The 14,182-nt window shown below is 49.6% G+C and overlaps 1 pseudogene; it reads right to left on the reverse strand.

Moving 5' to 3' along the window:
- Positions 1 to 1,146: 1,146 nt before the first annotated feature.
- On the reverse strand, positions 1,147 to 4,854 carry LOC119093851 (glycine N-methyltransferase-like; annotated as a pseudogene).
- Positions 4,855 to 14,182: the final 9,328 nt, after the last annotated feature.

A 14,182-nucleotide genomic window follows, 5' to 3' on the forward strand; every position in this document is an offset into this window, starting at 1 on the left:
GCATCGCGTGAAGGCTCACAGTGAGACGAGTCCTTTCGTGGGGAACGGCCGATGTGTCCGGCGGTCTGTTCTACACAGCTCCAATAGCAAGAGACATCACACCACCACCCTCTGGTATGTGTTTGACCGACAGATGACTTGGCGTGTGAATCTGCGCTCGCTGCCGCACGCTCGCCCCCGCGCGAGCGTGCGGCAGCGATATATAATAATAATATATGCATAATAATATATACATAATAATACATTATGCAAAATATATATACATAATTCAGAATCAAGAGGACTCTTCATGATGCATATTTGGAGGTTGATGCGTGCTTCAGTTTGAGGCTGGTTTAAAATGATATTAATTTCAAGCTGAAATTTATTACGACTTCGGCCAAAGTGACATACATTTGAGAACGTATTCAAAATGAGAAATGTGACATGAGCCTTTTCTCCATGGGGCGGCAATCTTCGGCATAGCTCTCATGACACTGCATTTGGTTTCAAGTCTCAGTTTAAAGTGAACGGTAACGACAGTTGAGAATGCTATTGTTCCATTGCGCCGACAGATCATGCGCTGAGCATTGTACAGCGTTGCCGTAGGTATGTAACCGTGAACCGAAACCAGCGTGTACATGCCGCAAACATGCATCTGATCGGCGCCATGCGACCCCTGATGTTGCTTGAACCTGCGCTGGAGGCGGACTTTACGTGTTCTCAGTTCCTGACCTTCCGTGGGCCTAAGCTGAGACAGAGAGAGATTTCCGTTCCACAAAGGACAGGCCCGATGATATGCGGTCAAATCCTGGAACATCCAGCTTTGTCAGGGAGCAAAAGTCAAGAGGACCAACCATATTACGTGCCTCGCGAAATAAGTTGATCGAAAAAAGACAGTGATTCTGTGACGCAGCGATGCTTTAATGCAGCAGCCGTCGTTCATTGGCGCAATGACCTGGCACTTCGCCATGGCTTAAGCCTTTGACATGTGGCACGATGTGGCTCCGTTTCACTGGAGCGTCCGTCCCTGCTTCAGAGTCAACCGAATGAAACGTGTATGTAAGATGAATGATGTATTTTTCGATAATCTTGCTTCACATTCACAAGCAAATTTGTAACGTTCGCAATGATACACACAAAAACAAACATTGAAAAGCGTACACATCCGTACGACACATGCACACAAAGGAGCAAATGCCGTGAACGAAGAGCAGAGTCCTTCCTCGCAGCGACCCTGTCAACTTCGGATGTCTAGTTCTACTGTATGCGAATGGCCCGCCCGAAAGGACTTCATCCCATCCGCCGGCGTGGGGGCCGCGCCGGGCGGCCGGGGGTGAAATCAAGGCGTGGCCGATGGTGACCATGTTGCACCCGAGGGGACTTGAACCCGGTCGCGCGCGGCCGACCGCGCGGCGGCCGGCGCGCAGCGGCGAGGGGTGGAAGTCAAGGTGCATCTGCCTGCTGCCCAGCTCAGTCGCGGTGACGAGGAGCGCGCAGGTGGCCCGTGAAGGCGTGCAACGGCGCCGGCTCGGCGCGTCGCGATGGATGGGAGACCCGTGTCGCTGGCGACAGGGCCTTAACCGGCGCGCGGCGGGGCCGGCGGGGTTAAGACCAAGGTTTCCCAGGAGGCCGTGACACCCGCTGCCCGCGGGCAGGACCTTAACTCGTGCCGTGTGGCGCGGAGTTAAGGTCAAGGTGTCTGGGCCGGCGTGAGGGCTGGCGTCCGATCCGAGACGCCATCTCGGCCAGGTCATCTGTTGCCGGAGGCCACGGCGGCTCTCAGACGGACTCCTCGCCTGAGCTCGAGGCGCTCTGGTGCCAGGTGTGATCGTCTTCACACACCTTACGCACCACGTGGATGAAGAAGGCCGGGTCGTCGATCTCGCCCAGAGGCTTGAAGTCGCCCAGGGTCTCTATACTTGCCTGCCCTTGGAACGCCTCGTCGAGCAGGCCGCGGAAGTCGGCCATACGGTGCGGGTAGTAGCTCAGCGTGAACTCACTGCGGACGGGAGCGTACGTCAGCGTGCTGGCTCTGCCTTCATCCTTCATCCGGCGATTGGGTGCTTGGATAGGCCTTGCAAATAATTTGAAAATGCTCAACAGGAAATATCCTTTTGCTCCTTATGCGTTGTCAATGCTCTAACGACGTAACACACCGCAACAGTCCACCAAAACACACTATTAACATTCCTGCGTGTCTTTCTTTTACTCAGCGATGGAACTGTTCCGACCTATGATTGCCCGGCTCCCAAGGGGACCAGCTCAAACTCACTTGTCGCGCGGGTCATCCGATATTGAAGTCTTGCGCGCCTTGTTGTCCAGTACGTCAGTGGTCGTCTCGTCTGGGTTTCCCATGACGTAGTCCAGCACGATCTTGGTGGGAGTGCCGTTCTGATAGATCACGGACGTCTTGATATCCGAGACGAACTTGCTCTGGAGCAGAGGACATAAACACATGAGGGCGTAACATCATGGATATGGGGCGGGTTTGCTATGACCCGACATTCCGGAGGTGACGTCACGGCCAGATACGGGGCGTATGGCGAGCTACGTCACGTGATATCTCTGGGATTGTTTACATGAAAAAGGCTTACCGCTATGCACAAGTAAGTGAAGGAAGATAATGAAGTAAACGGTTGGTTTCGAATCAGCTTAAATTTGGCGTTGCAGCGTTGGGGACGCACATGATAATGATGCAGCATATACAAGCATTTATACCGTACGCAGACGCACGCGTGCAGTGAACGACATGCTCTTGAGTCAGGCTGCCCAGCCGAGTGAGCTTTGATGTCAGTACGACCACCCGACACCGAAGCTGCATGACATGTCCTGGGGCCAGGCTGCTCAGCCGAGTGAGCTTTGATATCAGCACGGGCACCGGACACCGAAGCTGCATGTTTCCGAAACATCCGTTTGGTGCAAGCAGCATCCTTTGCAGCATCGTTTCAATGGCAAGATAGTGAGACACCAGTAGACCCCTGAAGCACAGCTTGGCTTTGGTTGAGCCGCGCAGTTGTAATATATGCTGAGCTACGTGACACTATTGTTAGGCATGCCTGCTGGGCTTCCTCACGTTGTAGTAGATGTTCCGCGAAGGCGCACGTCCGTTGTCCAAAATAAAGTCGTAGTTCCTGTGGTCGATCAGAAGAATTCCACCGGGCTTCACAAGGCTGGCAAAGTTCCGCAGAGCGATCCTGAGAAACGAGAAAAAACGAATGTCGCGATGAACTCCCGTGGGCTACATAGCGTCTGAGGATGGATCTTCACTCTAGCGAGAGAGACGAAGGAGTCGGAAAACACAACGGCTATTAACAGTGAGGCGAAGCGCGAAGCAAGACAGGCCACCTAGACGCACATTTACGTCGCGAGTCGCCAACCACGTGCTCTGAATGAGGTGCTATTCTGGAATACATCGTCCCAAAAATAATTATTTCACGTTTTCGCTCGGACTTCATGGCTCTTAACGGTGCGGTCAATTTCGATATCACACTTTGCGAAGTCACGCCGCAAGACGCAGTTGACGTGGTGTTCGGCCACCGAGCAGTGGCTGTTCAACATGTGACCAGTGTTTGTTCAGTAACTGACCGGTGACTGTTCAACATGTGACCGTGTTTGTTCAGTAACTGACCGGTGACTGTCCTGGTTGCCCGTGAGGTCCGGCAGATGCTGCGAACGAGTTTCCGAGGCAGATGACGGCGTCGTACTGCCGTCCCGTGTCCAGGTCACGCGGCAGGGTCAGCCAGTTGGCCTCGAAGATCTCTGCCGTGTCATGTCACCCATGTCATCGTACTGCCTCACGGCGCACTCGCGCACAGTTCGGACAAGCTTGCGGGCTGGCGGTGGAGCTATTAAGTCCCGGACATAAGGTCGTGCCACGAAAGTTTGAACACATGCGTGTCTTGCCGCTGATCTGCCCATCAGTTTTAGCATGATCCATGACGTCATTAATACCAGCTAGCAAACCAATCAAAAGGTAGCCTTCAAAAGTCCAAGTACCAGTCGACATCGTTCAGCCCGAGACATCGGTACGGCCGTCGTTGGCAAGCCCCGTGAGCCCCGGAGGAGCACTCACCCCAGCTGTCGAAGGCGGCCTCCTTGCGGCGGTTCCAGCGCGTCTGCCAGGCGGTCTTCAGCATCTTGTCCGAGAAGTCGCACGATGTCATCTGGTAGCCCTCTTCGATCAGCATCACCGAGTCCACGCTGTGGGTAAGGCGACTGTCAATGCGAAGAATAGCAGTGCTGCGGTGGAATCCACTGGGAAGTGAAATGGTTCGTTTATGATGCAATTCACGAGTACCCAACTGGGGTTCTGAATCCCCTGTGGTCTGCCTGAAACAGGTCAAAAGATGACGACCATTAACGGCCAATGGCAACGTTGTTTTACTGACATCACCAGAAGTACCATACACACCAGGAATGAGATAAGCGGCCTCTTTAGTCATTCCATCCAAGGTTATGACTGCATGATAATATCATCTTAATTCCTAAGATTTCAGTTCGCAGACTTCCAATGTCGCATGCGAGTGGGTCAAGACGTTATAAATCAATATTACAAGACGTTTTTCACAGGCGATTCTCCTCACATCCTTCCAATTCCGTGGGTTCAGTTTGGGCTAAGACCCTGGTCCTGACCCGGGCCCCTGTGTCTGAGCCTGGTACTGACCCGGTGCCGCAGGCCACGTCCAGCACGCTGTGACAGTCGTGGGTGGTCAGCTCTCGCTTCAGGAAGTCCTTGTAATGCTTGGTGCGCTCGGTCTGGTCGCCGATGTAGAGGCCCCAGAGGCGAGCCGCCTTGCCGTCCGAGTACTGGTCCAGCTCGAGCACCATGCTGAAGCTTGAAGAGGTGGCCTGTGATGCACTACACCGGGAGTATGCCTGCCGTCTGTTGGCGTTGGCCGGACGGCGGGCTTATTTAAGGCGAGGGAAGCGACTGAGGGCCGGACTCCCGTCAGCCAATCACGAGCAAGGTTACAGGCGACTGTTTATGTCAAGGGTTCGGCCGGTCTCTGCGCAGCTGCGCCCGTCGTTAGTCTAAGCAAATCTCACTGGATTATCCGGGCTCAGCCAGTTCGATCCGGCTAAGGCCAGTTATACCGCCATTCCTTTACGGGCAGGCCGAGCTGGAAAGGCAAGCGAAAGCTGCGAATGTGCGCCATAGAAACGAAACAATTTACTTTAAAAAATGAAAAATTGCGGTGCCTGGGCGTAAAAGGGCGATGAAGAAATATAACTGTAAAAAGAACTGCCACATTTGAAGGCACTAAAGATTTCATAAAGCAAGCTGATGCTGAACAAGCTATATATTATGAAAAAAGCTATCAGATATCATGCAACAAGCTCACTTATAACTATTGGTATACTTCTAAGCAGAAAAGGCTGCTCTAGACATCACAGTTTCTCTGTTTAGTAAATGTACTCCTCGATGCGTCACTGTCTGATTACGTTACCTTGCAAAACATTGATGCAGAGCCAATGGACGGTCGTCACATCTGGAAATCTTGCTCACGAACACCAGATATGAACGGCTCGACCATCACATTTTTCTCGACCTTGATCGCGGCATGGATTATAGAATGGCAAGATCTGAATGACATTTGTATGGTGTCACGAATGGAAAGGTGACCTTAAGATACTCTCCCCGAGATACTCTCAGCAATTTTCGCGGGCGTGTAGCTCAGAAACTAGATGGGCTTAGGAAGGACAGGGCTGTGAACTGCACCAAAAGGTCTACAAGATGGCTATTTCAGTTCAAAACCCCATATAAACGAGGAACAATCCCTTAACTTCATGAGCACATGTTTGTCAGTACTGCGCCACCGCTGAATGCCTATCGATCGTGTCGTGTCGTGTCGTCGTGCGCAGTACCCGGCATCCTTGCACCCGTCGCTAGATCGGGGATTTACCGCGGTCGGCCCGTGCACCGTCCGGTCATGTCCCCCCCCCCCCCCCCCACCACTTCAGTTACGGCCCGGCCTCCGCCTGCCCGGCCACTCACATTGCAGCGGACGCAGTGCGGCGGAGTTTCCTGTAGATAAGGCTCAGTTTCACGTGGGGTCTAGCTGATGTCATGCTCCATTTGTCATCTGGTTTTCAGCTAGCCGGCTGGCCAGCGCTTGTTGACTAACCGCCGATCGGTACGCTAGCCGCAGAGGCAGATGGCAGTTGAAATAAGCTACGATTCAAGTAAGCTCCAAATACAGTACAATAATTGCTAATTTCTCGTCCTTCAGAGAAGCCATGATTGCCATAATTTTACGCTACCACTTGTCCAAGATTTATCAGGTTTACAAGGCAGCGGAATGCTGCTTAAGCAATAACTAGCATTGTCAGGCAAACCATTGTCAAATTCCTTAAAACCTTACAGACCTTGGAAAATTGGACTTGATCTTGAGAAATTTGCATTGTTCTTGGGATTACGTGAGACATTTAAAGTGATTTCATTTCATTCTAAAGTACGTCCAATCTATTTTCCACTGCAGACCCAACATTATAGTCCATTATAGAACCTCCACTGGTCACAAGCCACCAGCTGGTCACAAAATCGACTAGCCAACTGGCTGTCGGTGCCGTTTCGGCCTGCAGCCGACCCAAAGGCCGCCTAGCCACAACCATCATGAGGTTGGAGTTTTATGATGGCCTTCGACCGTCAATTTATCAGGAGGCGCTGGCTCAACTGTGTTATCAAGTAAATATCACTTGCAGTGTCAATATCTGACCTTATTTCAACCTCATCTCACAGTCGCAAATGAGTAAGGACGTCGGGGGCCAAACAATACGGTTTAAAAACGAAGTTAGATGGTGACAGGAAATGCTCTGAATTTATGCAGACGGCGCAAACTAGTGCAAACATTGCCAGGCCCTCTTGCCCACCTATAGATATTAAATACCACTAGATCGGCAACGGCTGTGTCCAGAGTCTAATCGGCAAAGAGCGGCACTGGGTTACATGATTAAACCAAACCTACATGCACAAGCGTTCCAGGTATGGTATATCGATAATATTTCGAACCCAGCAAATGAAGCGTTGATTTCAGCTGATGAACGCGTGGGCTTCAGAGAATGGAACTATAAAAGAAGAACAACCGATGGTACTGCACACGTAACAAAGTCGGCGGGAGCAGACACCGAAAAAATAGCGTTTAAATTCACACATCATTGTTTGAAACCCAACGACCACATTATGCGTTCCGGTTATGGAGCTGCCCGATAAGACCATTTCGGACGATGCACGAGTAAAATGACGACACAAGCGTGCACCAATTGTATAGCTACTGATTAAAGGGAGTGCTCAACATTTATATGGGTTTTGAACTGAAATAACTATCTTGAAGGACTTTCGGCGCTGTCCACAAACCTGTCCTTGCTCCATTTATTTCTGAGCTACACGCCCGCGAAAATGGGGAAACGTATATCGGGGGAGAGTATTCGTAAGTCACCTTAGCATCCATGACTTCATAATAACGTCATTCAAATCCTGCCATTCCATAAGCCCTGCGGCGATCAAGACCACGACAGATTTAGATGTCTTGGCGTTCAATATGGCGTTCATGAGCGCAATTTCCAGATACAACGGCCGACAACTGATTCTCAATCAATGTTGTGCAATGTACGATGGCGTAATCAAGTCACCACATATTGAGGAGCATATTTGCTAAACAGATAATTGTTGTGTCAAGAGCAGTCTTCCATTTAAAAAGGATACCAATAATTACAAGTGATGTCGTCTCATTGTATCTGATGTTTGCTTCATTATTTAAATGTGAAACATTCCCTTTAACTGCTAAAACACTTTTGTACAGATCTATAAAGGCAGAGAAACGAAAACAATCTCATTACGCATGGGAGAGGGGGGGGGGGGAGACCCTGTCTCCCGGACAGTTGCAAAAATTTAGCTCTAGGTTCACGGCGGTGCATGAAAAAAAACCAACTAAAGTGCCCCTGAACCCGATCCTAGGCAACCTTCATCCTTTCCGCATAACGATGCAACTTACCTACACTGAACTCTTAAACTTCACAAACCAATCGAGCATACCAATCTGAGAGCTCTGGCCCAGCTGTCCTCTCACACCTACCTTCGAGGCTTCAGTAACTACTCCATTAGTGATAGGTAGCCAGAAAACGTGGAAAGATTGTAGGCTCGAACCTTTTAAACTTAGCGAACACTACTTCAAGGTATGAAATGCTTGTCTACCAACGCACTGCAGCTAGTAGTTACACCCGCCACAGGCCAAGTTCCAGCAGTAGAAACCGGCACGTCAAACATAGTACCTCACTGTAAGAGTACGAGTTTCAACATCATTTTCCACCAATGCTGGTTTGCGCAATAACAAAAACATACCAGGGCGAGACTCGAGTTATTAGTAGGGTGGCTTCTAAATCAATGTTTATGTCTGCAGACCAAAGTACTAAGCCTCAGTAATTAAATCAAGTGAGGGGCGTGATGGCCTCCGTCGTAGGATGCTATTGCTGTTGGTTGTTGATGGACGTAGGTCTGTGGGTACGCCGTATAGTAGCACATTTATGGTCAATTGATATTTCATGTTTGAAAACATAGTACAACTTTATTTTTTTCAAATCACGCGTGGCAGGTATTGCGTAGTCCTGCGAAGCTGCAGCATTCATCACCATGTAGTCGTTCCCCCATTTTAAGGATTTTCCTTCCAGATGTTGCCTTGCCCGTGCCCCGTCCCGTTACCTAAGTTTGCCCCAGTTTGCCTGCGGGTCTGTGCCATTTTACAGCTGATGCGCCTATTTCGGTCGCTCACGTCTGCTAGTAATGTATTGTGTGTGTTGCCGATGTTGTGGTATTATATATCTTTAGCACACACACACACACACACACACACACACACACACACACACACACACACACACACACACACACACACACACCACACACACACACACACACACACACACACACACACACACACACACACACACAACACACACACACACACACACACACACACACACACACACACGCACGCACGCACGCACATACACACACAACACACACACACACCGCACACCACACACACACACAACACACACACACACACACACACACACACACACACACACACACACACACACACACACACACACACACACACACACACGCACACACCACGCATGTTGAACACCAATTGCCGCATTGAATAAAACTCGACATGGATAAGGGTTGTGTCGGAAAACAGTCGAAGGAGAAATAGCGCACAAGGACAAAAGTCGAATCGGAAACGCTCTGACAAAGTAGCGAAGTAGATAGAAGTCGACAAGGGTAAAAAAGAACTGGAAAACGATTTGAAGGAAAAAAATCGAGTAAAAGGAAATTGAAAAACGTGAACAAGCTGGTATTCGAAAGGATTTCTGACAAAAATAACCAGCATTTGACGCTTAGCATGCCTGAGGATGGCGCCCTATGCATTCGGATGCGCCCGTGGATCCAATAGATTCAGCTGCCTCGCGAGTGTGAGCCCTCCCGGTAACAAACACTGGTACTGTGGTATGGTTACGGTTCCAATGTTTATATCTGCTCAACTTCATTCGCGGTATTATTTCTTTTTACTTATGACACGTTGCATGCTCAGCATGTGTCGTTGCTGGGCGGCTCCAAATGTTAAAGGCGAGGGCTGCAGGCGCTTCGAATGCCAAGCCGTCGCGCATATAGTGGTAAGCCGTGCGCGAAATCAAAAGTCATATTTCCAGAAGGTGCCAGGGCAAAACCCTAGGAGGGTCCAAGCATCCAAAAAGCAAATTTCTAAGTGAGCGTTACGACGGTAGAGTTCGTACAATGGATGGACAATGGCTGGACAGCCATGATAGACTCCCTTCCCACACAGGAGCTCATCTCCTCACACGAGCTCATCTCCATCACTCAAATCACCTGCCGGCAGGGTCACTGTTGTGGCGCACCATACAAACACGTAAATACATTAAGCAAGTAAATTATATATCCTATGAATCCCGATCACAAGGGTCATTTACTTACACGAGCATTCCTTTCACTTTGGTCATCGTACCTTCCTAGGTTATGGGCTTTATTAAGCACTACCCGATGCTTTCTGAAATAATTCGTGAATATTTTTGCTTCCCACGCACAATTTGGCCTGCAAGCGATTAGTGACAACTGGTCAAATGTAACAAAGTCATGTAGATTACCTAAAGTTGGTACACAAATCTTTCACGGGGTCGATATAAAAAGGAGCTGCGATTTTTTGTGCGCATGAATCTTTATATTTCAAATCGTTTGACCATATTATGGGCAGCAATGATAAAAGTTTCCAAACTGAACAGCAATACACAAAGAGCCGACTTGCTTAGCCAGTTAGTCGTGTTCTGCAGCTTAGCATCCCTGGCTCATCTACGCTCCTACTTCGCGTCTGCTTCTTGCGAGTCAACCAAACAATTTAACTATTTAGAGCGTATCAAGGTCCTTGAACTCAACAGGCTGTATTCCATACATGCGTCACAGACCGGAATCTCATCACAGTATACGCCTATATCCCGTTAGGCCTATCCCGATATTATCCCGTTAGGCGTATCCCGATATTATCCCGTTAGGCCTATCCCGATATTATCCCGATAGGCGTATCCCGTTATCCTGCATAGCCATGAACCGTTATAACAGACCATGTTACGTAAACACACATGATGTAAATGATCCATCGAACAGGGGGTAATAGAGGTATCTTTTTCAGAAGATGGCTTCCCCGTTGTTCGATAAGATGACCGAGGCGAACACTGAAGCAAAGCTGGAAGCAGCCTTCCTCTTCGAGGTAATCTCAGAGGGCTTCAGTGATGCTGTCAAGGTAACGAATCTACCTTTGCTACCCGCTGATCAAACATCATCCAGTTTATGATTTAGATCTGAGTTTATTTTTAAGTTGTCTTTTCACTTGGCCTTCAACATCGCGTTTGGCTGGCAACAGACATTAGGCTTGATGGACAAGGCAATTCAATAAAAACATGACCTTGGAACAGATGTGCCACTTTGAGCAAACAAATTGGGTCCAGCAGCTAACGCTGATGGCGCAATCGTATCTATATGAGCCGTGGGCAATGCCCCTAAATGACATACAAATTATGGTCATTTGAGCCGCTTCTCAGCACAGGTCTTGAAAGGATTGGGCCTAGCAAGAACTGTATTTAAGACATGTACATGGTTTAGACGGAAAGCGCATATAGGTTTTGCGCGGAAGTCGTCGATCATGTTCCGATTTCTCTTACATTGATGTCATATGATATCGCTTTAGTTTTGAGTGCATTTCTTTGAGTGCGTGCTATGGAACACTGGAATTGTGTCCCTCCGTGCGAAAATCCTGTATATCACCCCTAGTTTCAGTATTCCTCTTCATTCACGTCAAGCCACTTCTTTTATCAAAAGTGTCTCGTGATTCCAGAAACCCTAAATTTATGTAACCCTTATCACTGAGCAATGCAAAGCAAGCTTTATGGCCAGTGGACCATCATCCCAACCTGACAGCCCAGTTGGTGACAGCACCTGCCTGCCGATTCACCCATCGCTGGCGGGTTGCATTCAACTCACTTAAATGTGATGATTGCACGGACGTGACATGAATTGAATGTCGTTTGTGGTGCCTCGCTGTGCGGAACATAAGTCTGCACTTACAAAAGGTGAATTTGGGGAAGTTCAAAATTCATAGTAATATCCAAATCGGAAGCTGTATCTGAATCGGACAATCCGCCTTGTTTATAGGAAGTGTGCCACATTTTGTACTTTTCACTTATTGCTGGATTAGACGTGCACGATTTTATCAGCAGTACCGGTTTTTCCCCGAAAGCCTTCTGAATAGCTCAGAATTTCGAGTTGAAGTGCCTGCTCCTGTGGGAGAAAACTCGTTGGGCTCACTGCTCACCGCTATGAAGGTGATACCTTTAACTTGCCTTACTTTTTCCGACGTGTGTTCTGAATGGTATAAATACACTTATTTGCCAAAATGTGCAATAAATGCTACGAAAGCTGGAAACACCCTGTTTGGACACAAATGTGCAAACATGAGAACTTTTATTCAGCAAATTCAACAAAACGTTACACTATGGCTTTGATTTTTCCCATACGGCGTTTCCCATACGATAGCTCTTTCGGGGCGCATTTTGACTTTAGGAATGGAAGTATCACGTGGTCCATAGTCACGTACTGGTTTCAACCAATGTGTTTCTCGGCAACAGACCTTGCCGCCACCGGGCCAATCATAAACGTTCTTTATCCGCACCACTAGTGCGAATGCACGGCGATTGTCATGACGACGGTGATCGCACCGACTGCAGGGAAAAATACAAGGCGTTTGGAGCGAAATGTTAGCACGAAAATAATTAAAATTGATATCCTTATTATGTCTTAAGCGCGCTGCAGTGGCACTACCCAGTGCTATCCGTAGGCGTAACTGGTCGTGAGGTTTCACTAGGGCATGCTTTGAAATACGCCCAAAAGGTGGGACACTCCCTTTCAAATACTCGCTTTTTTGTCCCTGACTGAGAAGGCCTGTGGCCAGTGACAGCGGCTGCACTGAAGATCAAGTATGTCAGGGGCAAGACGTTCTTGTATTCTCACCACTTAAGACGTTCTTGAATTTAAATTGAGTTGTACATTATGATAGCTTATATGATCGCGCGATTTCTTTGCGATGCCACACAAAGGTCTCCAATGCTACATTTTGAACTGAGATAGTCATCTTAAAGATCAATCAATGCGATTTACAGCCATCCCCTTTTTAAAACCTTAAACTCTCTCGTTTTATAGCACGGGTCGCAACTGCTAGCTTCTGCATGATTTAACCTTTGCTGTGTTTACAACCGGGTCCGCACCCGTTCGCTTTTGACATCTACAAGTGACCAGACCATGCGGGTAAACATATTTTCAGGACGACCGGGACATGGGGCAGACGCCCTTGCAGGGACGTTTGCCATCGAACTAATCCGAATTCGTGTGCGCTCAACGTGTCATGTACTATATGCTGCACTACCTGCCTTCCTGTAGGCCTCATCCTATGTGTATTCGTAGTATACACCATATCTTATCCGATATTGCGCCAATGTGCTTATTCGAAGGACGGGTGTGACGAAATCGACCATGCATCCATCACAAGCGCAATTTGCAGAGCAAGGTGAAAGTAAATTCGCAATTCACACAAAACACCCATCCCAATGGCAAACGTGAATGATCAGCAAACGCGAATAATCAGCAAACTCCTGTGCACCGCACAGTCGCAGCGATCGACCGTCAATCTGCGTCGCATCGACCGTCAATCTGCGTCGCATCGGCCGTCAATCTGCGTCGCATCGACCGTCAATCTGCGTCGACATCGACCGTCAATCTGCGTCGCATCGGCCGTCAATCCGCAGACCAATGCCACCCGACGACCAACGGCCACGCGCCGCTCGTGTTTACGTGACCCTAGAGTGCGTCATCGCACATGTCCCGATTGCCGCCCCGCCCCTTCACCCCCGCCCCCGGCCACCACATTCTCCGGACTAGGACAGCAGACGTGAGTGGGCGTGACGGACGCAAGTGCCAGACGAGCCTCCGACGCCACGCGTCTGGCAAATGTCACCAGCCCCGCCCCTGTGCGCAGCTGGAAGTCTCCCATACCTAATGTGTGTGCTCGCCATCGCTCAGCTACGTTCCCGTTTGCCCATGGCCCAAACAGGCCACTAGCAGATCGGGGTGACGCATTCGCTTGGCCCTCGCGGTGGTGCCAGCGCCGCGCTCAGGCACGCCTCATCATGCGATTGCTTTGTTTACTCGCGATTTGATCAATATGCCCTTGGATCACCACCATTCTAACCTCTGGCCCATTTTTCATTTTGCACGTCGCGGTATATGAAGAGACGGTACAGAGCTGCATCGTGAACGTCGCGCTGCGCTGTGGAGTCAGCTGCTTGCTCGTGTGACGCTCCGAGTGCGATAACCAGCCGAGAGGAGCACGCCGGCCTGCCAATAGCAGCCCGGTCGCCTGTGTTTTAGTCATCCTGGCCGCGCCAGACTGCGCTCGCATCTCTGGCGGTTGGCTCAGTTTCGCAGTTGGGCTGCTGGTCAAGGACGGGGGGCGCGCGTGCGGTGCTGGGCCGTCCCCCAAACACCGGAAGGGCTGTCCGGTCGGACCGCGCTAGCTTGTCTGGCGTCGGTTCAGTCGCCCGGCCGGCAGTTAATGGTAAACAAATACCAGTCCAAGGC

Source organism: Pollicipes pollicipes, unplaced genomic scaffold (genome assembly GCF_011947565.3).
Source record: "Pollicipes pollicipes isolate AB1234 unplaced genomic scaffold, Ppol_2.1 Scaffold_4002;HRSCAF=4701_pilon_pilon_pilon, whole genome shotgun sequence".
NCBI classification, from domain to species: Eukaryota; Metazoa; Arthropoda; class Thecostraca; order Pollicipedomorpha; family Pollicipedidae; genus Pollicipes; species Pollicipes pollicipes.